Source organism: Neolamprologus brichardi, chromosome 7, assembly GCF_056152115.1.
Source record: "Neolamprologus brichardi isolate AB-2024 chromosome 7, ASM5615211v1, whole genome shotgun sequence".
NCBI classification, from domain to species: domain Eukaryota; kingdom Metazoa; phylum Chordata; class Actinopteri; order Cichliformes; family Cichlidae; genus Neolamprologus; species Neolamprologus brichardi.
The window spans coordinates 36,279,558-36,295,057 of record NC_142110.1 but is presented as its reverse complement, the minus strand read 5'-3'; the positions used below and the strand labels follow the sequence as shown (position 1 = coordinate 36,295,057).

General features: G+C 41.9%; 1 protein-coding gene and 1 pseudogene across 5 annotated transcripts in view; one reads left to right on the top strand and one right to left on the bottom strand.

Moving 5' to 3' along the window:
* The window catches only part of LOC118453508 (NACHT, LRR and PYD domains-containing protein 3-like), a 454,485-nt gene that overhangs the window by 349,877 nt on the left and 89,108 nt on the right, over positions 1-15,500 (bottom strand). The window lies entirely within an intron of this gene.
* LOC102795943 (uncharacterized) overlaps positions 1-15,500 on the top strand; it is a 128,592-nt pseudogene that overhangs the window by 73,558 nt on the left and 39,534 nt on the right. The gene's annotated exons all lie outside the window — the stretch shown is intronic.

Genomic DNA, 15,500 nt, shown 5'->3' with positions numbered 1-15,500 from the left:
AAGTTATTAGATTAGATTAGAAAAAATAAAATAAAATAAATTCCCCGGGTGGGATTTTCACACAGCTGAATAAACGTCAAACAGAAAACTGATTAAACAGAAGTATGAGACGGTCGAGAGTTTACGCTAGTGTCCTGTTATATTTTAGATAGCAAGGAGCAGACGACCGAGTTTATTAAACTCCACCGAGACAGCGGTGACGCTAATCAGAAGGCTAGACCGTCCAATTTCACAGCCGTTTACTTCCAGCCTACCCGACCTTCTAAGGACCCGGCCCACGTAGACCGCGAAGGTCGGGTCCTCAGGAGGATGCAGCCCATGAATTTGGACACGACCTGGGTCTGCAGCCTTAAAGGCCGCATTTTAAGGCCAATTATGTCACAGTGGCGCACCGAAGGCTGATCCCAATTCAAAGGCTGCTCGAAATGCGGCCCTCAAATTTTTTTTTAATTTTTTTTTTATAAACTTTATTTACAAACAACAGTATAACATACAAGGCACCATCATTAATCCGAATATGTAACATCCTCGGTTGAGCAATATAGCAAAAAAAAGCAAACAAACAAAAAAAAATAAACACAAAGCTAAAAGAGTTAGTACAAAAAGAAAGAATAGTCATTGAAGGATTTGAACCAAAGGCAAAAAATAACATGAGCAAAAAAGGGCAGTCATGATTATAATATAGGGAGATTCCTTTTTTTAACATAGATTAAACTCGTTAAATAAAACAACAATTTTATGAGCTTTCTTGTTATTCACAAGTTTCAGCGATTTAGCCCAGAGTTTAAAGTCATTCAGCCATCTGTTATACATGGTTTAGCTTTAAAGTATCTGCATTTGTGAATAAATTTTTTTTCTGCATTCTCAGCAAGTATTACCAATTTTATAACCGTCACCGTCAAATGTGGTAACTGAATTCTCCTGAGCCGTAGCCACATGTCAGTCCAGAAGGAGTGCACTGATTCACAGTAGAAAAACAAGTGATCCAGACTTTCAATATCATTTTCACAAAATGTGCAGGCGTTCACCTCTAAGTTAAATTTCCGTCTTAAGAATTCATTGGTTGGATAAACCTCATTAATGATTTTAAAGTGAACCTCTTTTACTTTAGGGGAAAGAGGAAGTGAAATATACTTTTTTCTTATCGCCTTAACCTCCATGGTCTCAAATTCTTTAAGGATATAATTTCTTTTAACCGGATTAGGGCAAATTTCATTTATCAAAATATTCCTGATCAGTTTGTTTGTAAACCTGCTGTCACCAAATACGACTCCAGCTTTGCAGAGCTGCCTCAGTCCAGGAGAAATTTTAGAGTGCACAACATCTTCTTTTATCATTGATCTCAAAGGGACTGGGATGGCTTTCATTAGGGATTTATATCTCTTAGCAGTACATCTCACATCAATTTCTCACAAAACGTCTCATGTTTCAATAAGACCCCATTATCATCCATACAATGAGCTACAGCCCAAATCCCTTTAGATCTCCATTCATCCATGTACACAGATTTCCTACACAAACGGATATACCTGTTGTTCCATATTGGGGTATTGTGAGGAGTAAAGTTATGTTTATAGATTAATTTCCAGTAGAGAAGGACCTGCTGATGGAAAGCTGAGAGTTTAACAGGTAACGAACTGCAATCAAAGTCACAATGTAACACTAAAAAAACTGCTGGACATTATGAACAATGATGGGCATCCTCTGCACACGGCCATTAACAACCAGAAGAGTCTGTTCAGTGACAGGTTGCTTCTCCCAAAGACAAGAACCAACAGACTTAAAAACTCCTTTGTCCCACACGCCATCAAACTGGTTAACTCCTCTCTACAGGGGAGAGGGAGGGGAGACAGGAGGACAAAGGAGGGGGGAACAACTAAGCTGTAGTGCCTCTTCACTTCACTGTGAAATACCTTTTGTGCAATACTTTTGTTAATAGTCAATGGTGCAATAGACCTCAATACTTGAAATGTGCAATTCACTTGTATTTTTATTTTTATTCCTATTTATTCTATTTATCCCCTTCGTATATTTTATTTATATATGTCTCTGTATTTATATATGTGTGTGTGTGTATATATATAATATTCTGTAACTCTGTAACTTCTGTCGGGTGCTGTGCTTTTGGATACCGAATTTCCCAGAGGAACCCACCCGAGGGATTAATAAAGTTTTATCTTATCTTATCTTATCTTATCTTATCTGTAACAAAAGTCTATTCCACCCATTTTGCCAAGAATCACACTGGGAATAATGTTCCAAAAGGAATTTTTGTTCCTATTGAAAGATCTTAACCATTTCAATTTTAGTACACCATACACAACATCAAAGTCAATGGGATTAGCCCCACCCTCTTCATAATTCTTAATCAAATCATTTTTCTTTATATAAAGACATTTGTTCCTCCATATGAACCTAAAATTAAGATTATTTATAGATTTAATTAGTTTTGGAGATATGGGCAGAGAAAAGGCTGGATAGATTAGTCTGGACAGACTGTCCATTTTGGTTAGCAAGATTCTCCCAAACAGAGTTATGTCCCTTTGCAGCCACCTGTTTAAAATTGACTTACACTTTTCTATATTGGTACAGATATTCTTATTTTCTGTTGATGTCTTATCCTTGCAAATTACAATGCCCAGATACTTCACCTATTTTTTGATCTGTATATTATTTATTGCTTGCAGGGGACACTCATGCAGAGCTAGAATTTTGCATTTATTAATATTCAGCTGTAGGCCAGAAGCTTTAGAGAAGTGGTTGATCACCTGTAAGGCTAAAGGAATCTGGTCCTCATTTTTTAAAAACAGGGTGGTATCATCTGCCAGCTGACTGATTATTATCTGTTCACCCATCATGGTAAATGGACTGGTTCTTATATAGCGCTTTTCTACTCTTTCTGAGCACTCAAAGCGCTGTACACAACTTGTACATTCACCAATTCACACCCATTCGCACAAGCACATTTTTCTAAGTGCTTTCTAAGTAACATTCACACACACATTCATACTCCGATGGATGCATCGAAGAGCAATTTGGGGTTAGTATCTTGCCCAAGGATATCTGGCATGCAGACTGGGGAAGGCAGGGATCGAACCACCAACCTTCCGCTCAGTAGATGACCTGCTCTACCACCTGAGCTACAGCCATCACAGTTAACCCGTCAATGTGACTGTTTTTAATCAAAATAGACAACAGCTCAGCAACCATGATGAACAGAAGTGGTGAGCTGCTACATCCCTGCCTTATCCCTCTATTAACCTCAAACCTTGAACATGTACCATGTTCTAGACAAACAGAGCTGTTGATGTCATTATATAACATCTCTATAACATTGATAAATTCCTCTCCAAAACCAAAAGACTGCAGAGTTTTTAATATGAACGTATGTTCCACTGAGTCAAATGCTTTGTAAAAATCCAAGAACAGGATGTACCCTCTCTCTTGAATTATTTCACTGTACTCAAGGAGATCCAAAACCAGCCTAATATTGTTATAGTCTTCCTTTCAAAAAACCTGATTGTGTTTCACTGATAATGTTTGAGATGCCTTTCTTTAGCCTCTCAGCTACAACTCCAGACAGGATCTTATAGTCAGTGTTTAGTAAGGTGATGGGTCTTAAATTGTCTAAAATTCTTTTATCCTTACCCGATTTAGGGATCAGGGTTATCAACCCTTGTTTCATGCTCGGCATCAGTTCTTTCTTCTCTATCGTTTCCTTTAATGCATCAAATAATAAGGTTCTTAGGTCCTTCCAGAAGAATTGATAAAAATTAGTAGTGAGTCCATCTGTCCCTGGGGACTTGTTTAATGCCATTTTCATAACCACCAAATCCAGTTCCTCAATTTTAAGCTCTGAATCACACAGATCTTTGAACGGCTTGTCAATAAATGGGATGAGATTATGAATCTTATCAAAGAAACTATCAGAATCAGCTGCTGAATATTCTCAGGAGTACAATTTGGAATAAAAAGTGAAGACTTCCTTTTCAATCTTTCTGAAATCTTTACATTCAGTCCCATTTATCACGAGCTTGTGATTAGATTTCTCTGCTGTCTACACTTTTCCAGCTTACTAAAATATGATGAGTTCTTTTCACCTGCCTCAATCCATTTGGCTCTCGATCTTATAAAGGCACCCTGGGCTTTCTCTATTAGTAAAGATTGTCTAATTTAGTTTATAAATCCATCAATTTATTCTTCTCTTGCACATTTAGTTTTTCTTTAATTATATGTCTAATTTTATCACAATACTTGTCCTTATTTAAAAGGCTGGCATTAAATTTCCAATATCCCCTGCTACTACGTCTCATCCTTGTTGGTTCTAAGACAAGATCAATGAAACAGTGATCAGATAGGGGTGCTTTGGAGATTTTAGATTGTGAAGTACACATCAAAATGTCATCGCTTACTAACCAATAATTAATTCTTGACCTGCTTTCTCCATTAGGTTTAAACCACGAATAATTCTTAACTCCAGGATTCAAACTTCTCCAAATGTCTGTAAAATTATTATCACTAGAAAAGTTCTCAATAATGTTATTCTGTTGCCTCCTTCCTAAGCGAGGAGGCCATCTGTCCATCCATTCATCTGGTGTCATGTTCCAGTCTCCTCCTACTAGGATGTAATCTGTGGGGTACATAACTTTAAGCTCTGAAATAACATTTGTTAGATTTTCCAATAGACGTTTATTTTGACCCTCATTATTATGTCCATAAAGATTTGTAACAATTAGAAATATACCTTCGCTCTTCAAAACTGCAGTTAACCAATGACCCTCACTATCAGCTTTATATGTTATAATCTCCCCTGGGAACTTATTAAAACAAATTGCCACACCTCTAGATCTGTTAGATCCATGACTGATAAAAATCTTGTCTCCCCACTGATTAGCACAAAAGGTAACATCGGCATCCACAGAGTGAGTTTCTTGTAAAAACAGACAGTGACATTTTTGCCCCTTGCAAAATAAAAAAAGTGCCTTTCTCTTAACAATTTCCTTCAAACCCCGAACGTTTAATGAACCAAAAGACATTTTTGAGTGAACCATAACAAGAATATGCTAAGAAAATAACTAATAATAATTTAAAAAAAAGAAAAGAAAAGAAAAATATATAAATATGAGTTTAAATTGTAACACTTGTCACCAACTCAGTGACTAATAATCTTTAACTTTAAGTAGAACTCTGTTGTCCCATTGATAATATTCCACTGTATACAGTCTTACATCAAGTCTTTCATTCAGCGTCACCAATCTACCAGTCACCAGTCCTTCGATGTATCCATGAGGATCCCGGAAAAAGGCCCGTTTCCCAGCCCGTCTGGCTTGTTCAATTTGCAGCCACAGCAGCCTCCTCTCTTCCCAGTCCTCCCGCGGCAGTACCTCAGCAAAGTGGAAACCCCCGTTCTTACAGACAGCCGAATCTTTGGTGTGACGCCAAATCTCCTCTTTCACATGTCTCAGAGCAAACAGAATGATGATATGTCGGACCTTATTCTCAATCTTCTTCCCAACTCTATGCACCACTACCACAGATTCTTCAAGCTTTGATATCATATCAGGTGCGATCTTGCCAAGAATTCCAATAACCAGCGATCTGACATCTTTTTTCTCTTCTAATCCTTTAATCCGGAGGCACCATCTCATTTTGTACCTTTCTTGCTCTCTCACTCACTCCTTGAGATCATAGTTATCTTTGGTCAACTGCTCGTTTCGTCTCTCCAACTTTTTAACCTTTTGTTTACATTCTTTCACCTCCTCCGAGTTGAACTGAACCGCTTTGGCTAGGCTGGCTAGCATCGTACCAGCTTGCTTGCATTGCACACTCAGGTCAGCTAGCTGCTCGTCCACTCTTTTTTCAAGGTTTAGAATGGCTTTCAATATAGTAGCATCGGAGACTTCGTCACTTTCACTTATCTCTGCTGACTTAGCTTTCTTTTCTGCAGGCTTCTTACTAGGCGTAGATGGAACCGAGTCGTTGCCCCGTTCCCTTTTGCTCATCACTGCTACATCCATTGCTACGTAGTCATGATCCGTTCCTTCTCTGCTGTCTTCCTTTTCATCACATGGCGATGTTGTTTCTTGTTTTTTGAGGTCGAGTTTGAATTTAGCAGGTTTAACTATACTTGGGGCCGTCATTTTACTACTTTCGAGTGGAAACAATAACGAACACAAAGTAAATTCTGGGACAAGTTTAACAAGCTCCTAATTCGTGCGACTGCTCAACACTCAATCTTGCGCCACCCCCCCAATGCGGCCCTGAAATGCGTCCTTCATTGCCCTGAATTTTAAGGCTGTGGCGGTGTAGACTTCGTGGCCCAACATATCCCACAATTCATAGCGCGGCAGTCGGTGTGGATAATTTTGCTGCAGACGGCAGAAGCGGAGCGGCCGAAGAGTAAAGTAAGTACTGAATATGATGTCTAGGGATGGGTATTGATAAGATTTTCACGATTCCGATTCCATTTTCGATTCTGTTTAACGATTCGATTCTTTATCGATTCTCTTATCGATTATTTCTTTTTAAAAAAAAGGAGAACACTAAGGTCAATTAGCTTAGATCTTTGTTTTATATCTTCTCTTTGAACAAGATAGAAATTTAGGAGTAACATGGCCTTACAAACCCAACAGTGAGATCTTAACAGATCCAACCTACGGCTCTTCAATGGGGTGTCACAGGGTCCCCAGGAAAAAAAATTGTGAATGTAAAATAATAAAATAAATATTCTTCTGTAGCAATTACACAAGAATATCCAATAATGTCCCTGCCTACAATTAAACACATTCACTTACCGAAAATCGGGGGCATCTGCTGTGGCAAATGGGTGCAAGCCTTTTACCACAAACTTAGTCACTGCTCGGTGACATTGGTCTATCCTGGCCTGAAAGGAGACGCTACCGGTAGACTGTAGCAAGAACTGCCAGCATCTGAGCCAGACTCTGTCTGCCTCTCTCATCATGGTCATCTAAATGCACAGTAATGGCAGGTTTTGTAATAAGGCAGATCGCGCTAACATAATATGCACTGTTAGTTGATTATTTACCTGCCGTATTAACGGGAGAGGACGTGCAAACGTTACCGCTGCTGCTGGGTTGAGATTCACGAGTCCGGAGCGGAATTAAAAACACGACATTCATTTAAGGTCATCGTGTGTTTTGTGAGCAAATGCTTTTGTATATTTGTAGTGTTTCCTCCCTTAAATGAAATATCTACTTTGCAAGTATTGCAAGTTGCCCTGTTGTCATCCGTTCTCGTAAAGTATAACCAAACTTTTTAGCGTTTGAGCCGCCATGTTTCCTGCCAGGTAAATGACGCTCCGCAACGTGGTGACGTCATTCTGGGCGACTGGAATCGATAAGGGAATCGTTTGCAAAAATGGCAAACGATTCCAAGGAATTGAAACAGTGGGAACCGGTTCTCAACAAGAACCGGTTTTTGATACCCATCCCTAATGATGTCACTTATTTATGTGTGAATGTTTAATAATGAGGAACATTAAAACATTGCTGTTGGCCACATGTCGGCAGAGTTATGTGACATTAGTGATGTTTGTACGTTCAGCTTTTACTTGCTTTTAAAGCCTTTAAAATATAATAATACAATAGTCGACCTTAATCTGACAGAGAATGTGATGATTTTGTGGATAATTAAAGTCAGTCATATAGCCACAAACACAACAAGCTGAAAATCAGTGATGCTGCTCGGTTTGCAGTCCTGAATATCACAGCACAAGCAGGGTTCACTGCACTGTTAATGTTAGCTAAGTTATATTGCTGCCTCTGTTCGGTGGTGTCGAGCCAAACGGACTTTAACGTGTGTTTGAACGAGCTGACGGTTCACTCGTTAAGCTGAAAGAAAGATGCTTTAATCACAGGAGTCACACATGTGTCCACTGTACCATCTGGGAACTCTTCTTGTTTCATAATAACACAAACACTAAATCCTCCTGTTTGTAGCAGTGTGTACACCTGAGACTGTCACCTGTCTGTCTGTCCTGCACTCTCTCTCTGTTTCTTTCTCTCTGATTGTGGAATAAAAGTATGAACATGTGTTTATAAGTTACACTGTTTGAATCCTGCAGCTTATCACACATTTGATTTCCATGTGTGACAACTGCAAGTGTCCAGAGTGAGGACAGACTGAGGGACCCACTGCTACACATCATCTGTGAGGCTTTGCACTCCTGATGATCCACCAGGACAAACTCAGCAGTGTGTGAGGAAGAGCAGGAGGAAGAGCCAGCAGCAGCTGACAGATGGAGAGAATAGACAGACTGTTCCCTGTTTGTGAAGGACTGCTAGGAAAGTTTAACATAACTAACTGTCTGTCCTGAATCAGTCTTATTAGGTAATGTTCAAATAATGTTATCATTCCAGTGTTTGCAGTGTGGGAGAAAGTACTCAGGGCCTTCAAGTTACACACTATGAAAGGCAGCAACAAGTTTAATGTTCAGAAACCTAAAGTATGTATCAGCAGCAGAATGGAGCTAAAAATAAATGTTTGTTTCAGTTCTATGAAGCTTTGAGTATTTTGGATTAGTAGCACTGCTGTGTTTGTTGCATCATATCGCTGTAATTGTTTATATGCTTTATATATTCTGAGGTAAGTTGATCTATAGTGTTACATCATATTCTATAAGGATGTTATGTGTTTGTAGACTTTCTGCCCAGTTTGACCCATTTAGCAGAAGTCAGCCTGTTTAAGGCTCTGATATCTATTCTGTATGACTTAAAGCAGTTATGACATGGTCTGATTTTCTCACCCAATAAAGGAATATTTCATATATCAGTCTACTCTTCATTCTATCAGACACAGGTATGACAGCTCGTACATTTGCTTTTTACACATATATGTAAGCATTGAGCCAAATTTAGTAATGCCAACATACTGAAGGAACAACATTTGTCTCTTATATATGATACATCTGTATATACACTGTCACAGATACTTGAGTGTCTTTAAGTGAAGATTTAAGGTGATAGGACATATAAATGACTTCAACTTGAATCTTTACTGAAGCTCAGTGTTTGACACAGAGTTTACTCACATGTGCTGTACCAGTGTACCTGCACATGTGATGTGACAATAGAATGTGATTTGATTTGAGAGTTCAAACTCACTGCTGTAATAACTAATAATGATTAATATAATAACTATAATATTGGCCATCTCATATTTACACTGACTTTAGTCTCATGAACAACATCAACTGATTGTTATTTACTAGCTAATCTTAAATGACTGTTCAGTACAGAAATGAAGCCCAACAATCATGTTTTACAGTCCTGTGGTCTCAGCCTCAGATACTTATTAAATCACACAAAGCTCATGTAGAAACAAACAAACGAACAAAACATGTTCTCCTTCATTTCTGTCAACCACACGTTTCCAGCTATCATGGTTGCTAGGCAACCTGGACAGCACGACGGAGGCTAGACCATCCAATTTCACAAGCCTCACACTTCCGGCCTTAGCGTCTTTGAGTATGCAGCCCTTGAGGACCCTTGAGGCTGCGTACTTTAAGGCTGCAGACCCTGAATTGGGATACAGCCAAGGAGAAAAAAGAGCACGAGCGCGCAACGTTAAAGCCGACTAACGTGAAAACACATGACGAGACGAAGGTAAGCGGTACGGTTTGGTGACGTCACAATGAAATCCAGCATCATGACTTTAACATTGAACAAATCCAGTCCGCACAGGCTCAGGGACAGACTTCATCCTTTTACTTTAACCATACATGAAACATGAAGCTGTCGCTCATAATGAGACAGGAGCTCAGCTTTCAGCTTCACAGCTGGAACAACATCAGCTGACATGAAAGAAAAACAGACGTTTGTTCCCTGTTAGCAAAGATGAAGATGGAGAGCGTGAGGGAACTAAAGAGAGGAGGAGGAGGACACGGGCTGTGAGGGACGCAGTGGACCAGCCCTCAGACCTGTGTGTCTCACACTGCCCTGTGATTACACTCCACACACTCAGTTTCATTAACACTCATGAATAACAATGAAAAGTAATAAGTTACTGTAGTTCTCAGTTACAGCCTCATGTTTACTCCACATTCGTCTCTTTTCAGACATCAGCAGGAGCTGACGACCCCCTCAGTCTGAAGACGTTCCCCAACACATGAATGGGGGACAGGAGGTGCAGCTTCCAGCCCAGCTGGTAGGAAAGTCCTCCTTGGGTGGACTTCTCTGTAACTATGGACTCATGCATGCAGACATTTCAGTCCACAGTGATGTCAGTCAGTGCTTTTTAAAGATGTGCAGGATGTGAAATCTTCAGTTTGATTGTTAAATGTTCGTTCACTTTGTTCGTGCTTCAAATAAATTCACTTCATCGATGAAACAGTTCAATATTGCCTCTTGTTTTGGTTCTGTGGCCCCATGAAACCCCCCCTGAGCCCATCCTGGTCAATCTGCTGTCAAACTTTATCTTCATCTATCAAATATTTTACATAAAAATGCTCCTTCCACTCATTTTCATGTCCTTTTCCTGCACACTGAAGTCTGAGGCAAAGCTTAAACATGAATCTGTCAACACCTTATTAATCCCGAAGGAAATTAGGGTTACAGCAGGCAGCACGCTAATGGTGCATGCGCACTTACAAAGGAACCTTCTGACCAACTTTACACAAATATCACATTGGGGAGACATGTCAGAGAGGTAGGCTGATAGGAAAAAAACAACGAAAATACATAACATGAGGTAAGAGGAGGAGAAAAAAAACTCCACTCAGACTGAGCTCCTAGTGGGAGAACAGTTTGATAACAGAAAAAACACCTCAGCACAAAAAGCACATGACTATCAATACACCACAGAAACACAAGACAAGCAACAGGGGCGGGTAAAGGGTGAGAGAGAGCCGGTGTAGACAGCGCATCCAGTCCTGCAGCATGTCTGCGCTGGTCCAGTCGACTGCCATCTTCCCCGGTAGGGCACAAGCATCGAAGGCGTTTGGAAAGGGAGGGGGGATCAGTGTGTGCATATCAGTGTATGTGTGTGTGTGTGTGCGTGTCCAGAGTTCAGCTGAGACAGTGTCCTTCGCCCCGCCAGGCTAAGTAAACAGCCTTCCAGCCAACCCAGGTGGCAATGCAGAATGGGGGGAACAGTCTAAACACAGTCGTTATCAGGGTGTTTTGTTCAGCTCCAGCCTTGAGACCACAGCTGGCGCCGAAGGGGTATCCGCATGAAGTGATGGTGGTTTTTACTTTAGTGCGAACAACTCATATGAATTTCAAAGCTGTTCTAACAGTCCAACACTGGTCTCTCAATCTCCCGTTTGAGAGCCGTGAGCTTTCTATGATGTTATCCAAACTTACGTTCCGTGATGTTGTCATTCTTTTTGCTCAAAGAGCCGGTTCTGAGAACTCACGACCGCAGTGCACTTCCCCAAGCAGTAGATAACAGTAGATACTAAATATTAAACGCTATTGTGCAGCACGCAAGATAGAAAGCGCACAATGTGCTTTGAGGCAGCAGCCAAGAAAGGTGTAGTCCGTGTCTGTGAACACCCGTGTGTACACCTGTGTGCACACCTGTGTGGATCAGCATGCTTGTATTCCAAAGGTTTCTCCATGTAACGATCTGCTAGGGAGTGTGGGGGGCCATAGCCCCATCCCCCAGGGCATGAAGCAGGTATGGAGGAGATCCAGGCCCCAGACATCCAGAGGCCCCAGAGTACAAGGACCCGAGGAGGACCACCAAAAGGGGGGGGGAACCGTGCCACCCTCCTGGGAAGAGCTGAGTAGAGCCCCAAACGAGAGGTCACCCAGCAGCTACGGAGCAGAGGCCAGAGGGGGTTGCAGTGGCGTGCCCGCGGGCTCTGCCGGCAGCCAGCTGTGCCAGAGAGGACCAAGCTTCAGGCCCAGAGGCCAGAGGCCTGAGGGCACCCCACCCCCCGGAAGGGGCCCAGCCGGGCCACAGGCGCCAGGCCCCGCCAATCGGCCACCAGGAGTCAGCCGGTACGTACATGAGCGCCCAGCCCCAGTTGACAAGAACCACCAACACACCAACGTCTGAGGGCATCAGCCACCGGCAGGGAGTGTGGTGAGGGGAGATAGGCCTCCGTACTTTGGAGGGCCTGAGATGTACCCAGAGAGGTTGAGTCTAAGACCCAACCTGACATATAGACACAGACGAACAGGCGCACGCGGACACAAACGTGCATTCCCAACCCCATATACACAACCAAATACTCGGCACTCACCCAACGTGTAGACAGACACAAATAGACACTGCACAGACAGTCACACTCCCCAAACATACTCTATATCCCAGGTCCAGGTACCCCCGCCCCCAGAGGGGCAAGCCGCACCTAGACCCAGGAGATGTAACCCTTCTCTCTGGGGTGGAGGCAAGCGGACCACCTCCTTATCTGCAGTAGCAGTTTACTACTTATCTGCAGTAGCAGATAAGGAGGTGGTCCGGAGGTGGGCCGTTTCCCAGCAGCCAAGGCATGCTGGGAAACTGAGGACACACCAAAAGATGTAGAAATGACCTGCATGCTGTGGGTTTGTCTCAGAGTCCTCACAGGTGACAAATTTGCTCTAGAAACCCAAGCCAGGTGTCTGAATACTGACACATGGACTCTTCCCATCCAGAGGGAGGATTTAGTCGCACTTTATAATAACTACACAATAGTGAGCATTAGCATGTAGTTTATTAATGGAACCAGACCCCAAACTGTTCCTTTTATACCTGACTTTCAGGACCTCCAAGTCTGCACTTATGGTTATTATCAGTTGGAGCCCCTCCTCATTCTTCTTCTCCTTCTTTGGTGCAACCCTGTAAATTTTGAAGTACCCCTTTGGCCCCTCCCCTTTTCTACAATTCCCCTGTGGGAGAGGTTGGTGTCCTTTCTTTCCCAACACTGTACAACACACATATAATGTATATTTAGCCACCCTTATATTTCTGATTGTGTTTTTAGGTCAATTATTGTCATAATTGTGCCTGTCTTTGCAAGATGCTGTAACTGTGTAGTACGTGTGTGCCACAAAACAGAAAAACACAAAGTGATTAAACACATAGCAAAACCTACACTGCCATCTAGTGACAAAAACTAGTACTGCTAGACAACGAGGCTACTTTAAAGCAGGTGATATTTAGGTTGAAAAATAAAAAATAAGTTGTCAAAGGAACCTGCAAAGAAAAGCATCTGGACTTCTTTAAGTTACTTGAAGACGTTTTACCTCTCATCCGAGAAGGTCAAAGTTCCCCAGACGCCTTAACGCCCACTCACATCCTGGGCCATCTGACCTCAGGAATTCTCATGATAAGGTGGGGCCAGGTTTCACAATGAGCTCACCCAAAACTCTGGCTGATTGGGACAAGACTCAGCTGTCCATCTGCATCTAGGGGTGGCTGTAGCTCAGGAGGTAGAGCAGGTCACCTACTGATCGGAAGGTTGGTGGTTCGATCCTTGGCTCCTCCAGTCTGCATGTCAAGTATCCTTGGGCAAGATACTAACCCCAAGTTGCTCTCCGATGCGTCCATCGGAGTATGAATGTGTGTGAATGTAGTTAGATAGCACTAAGTATAGATAAAGTGCTTGTGTGTGATTGGGTGAAAGTGGCATGTTGTATAGAGCGCTTTGAGTGCTCTGAGAGAGTAGAAAAGCGCTATATAAGAATCAGTCCATTTACCATTTACCATCCAAAGGTCACTCTTTCGAGGATGCCAATGTTTACATTTTGGACAGAGAGGACAGATGGTTTGAACGAGGAGTGAAAGAAGCCATCTATGTCCACTTTGAGCGACCATCTTTGAACAGAGGTGGTGGTTTACGACACCAACTGTCTGCCATCTATAATCCAGTTTTGAGATCCCTCCCCAGACGCCTTAACGCCCACTCACATCCTGGGCCATCTGACCTCAGGAATTCACATGATAAGGTGGGGCCAGGTTTCACAATGAGCTCACCCGAAACTCTGGCTGATTGGGACCCACACCCAGTTTCACACCTTGGCTCAGGCGATTAGAGGGTTTAAATCTGGGAATCTCAACCATTTGACCTTAGAACTGAAGAAGCTTCTCGGATGAGAGGTGAAACGTCTTCAAGTAACTTAAAGAAGTCCAGACGCTTTTCTTTGCAAGCTCCTTTGACGGCTGATTGGGACCCACACCCAGTTTCACACCTTGGCTCAGGCGATTAGAGGATCATCAGGGGGTCCTTTTGTCCCTCTGTGGGGGGAAACTCCAACTAGGTTTAAATCTGGGACTCTCCACCATTTGACCTTAGAACTGAAGAAGCTTCTCAGATGAGAGGTGAAACATCTTCAAGCAACTTAAAGAAGTCCAGACGCTTTTCTTTGCAAGCTCCTTTGACTACAATGACCTGGATGACTGAGAACCTTCACAGACAAAAAATAAGTTGATAATAAACATTTTACAAAATCTTTTGGCAGCTAACATCTGGAAGTGAGCTGTTCTTTGGTGGTAATTAACAGTTTATTCTTGTTGGTAATTATGTAATGAAAGGTAGCAGTAAAAGTCACACACACACACACATAAAACAGGGCTAATGTGAGCTCGCTCCCCAGAGGGTGTCAGGAGTCTGTTTCATGGAGGCGTCACAGACATGATTTGTGGTTTTCCTCAGTCAGAAGCAGAGACTGAGTTGCATAAATGCAGTTTATTCATATTCAACATGCTGTGGTTTATGTAACAGGAAAATATGACAGTATAAATAAAGACAAAGTGTTCATGTCACTGCCCCAGGAACCCTCTACAGTGTATTACGGAGGTGCATCAGTCTAATTTAGCTTTACAAGAACAGCAGTTCTTAAACCTGCCACAAGGTGGAGCGCCGACACAAGGGATGGAAGTATCTCTGCTGTCCACAGTGTGACACACACACAGACACACTGTTCACAGTCACATAAAGCATTGAAGGAAACACTTGTGTGCAAGTTCAACGTAGAAACAACATGTGCATCAGTGTGTCTAAGTAGAATCATCTTAAACATGATATACTCAAACCCCCGTCCATGTGATGCACAGTCAGAAAAGTAGGGGGTGTTTTTTCTTTAGTCCCTCACAGGGATCATCACTGCAGTCAGCCAGGGTGACCATTAGGGCTGGGTATCGTCACTGATTTCTAGAATAGATTTGATCCACGATTCGATTCAATTCGATTCAATTTGATTTGAATCTGGGAAATTTTGCCTCAGACATTCAGAAATATCATAATTCAGATCAGTACATTTACATATTTTTGTATCTATATAAAAGGAAGCTGACACTCGCAAGACTTGATAAAAGGTGTGAGCATCACAGCAGATGCTTTTGTGTCAAAGTAGCTGAAGATATAACACAGAAAAACATGAAGGTGATTTTCCTGGCCTGGGATTTTATAAAAATATTCTGCAGTACATCAAAAACGAAAGAAAACCATTAATCAACATATGAACCTCTGAAGTTACAGCGGTTTTATTAGAGACACGGCTAAGCGTTTTGCATTTTGCATAATTTTAAAAAGTTTAAATTTGTTCAGTATT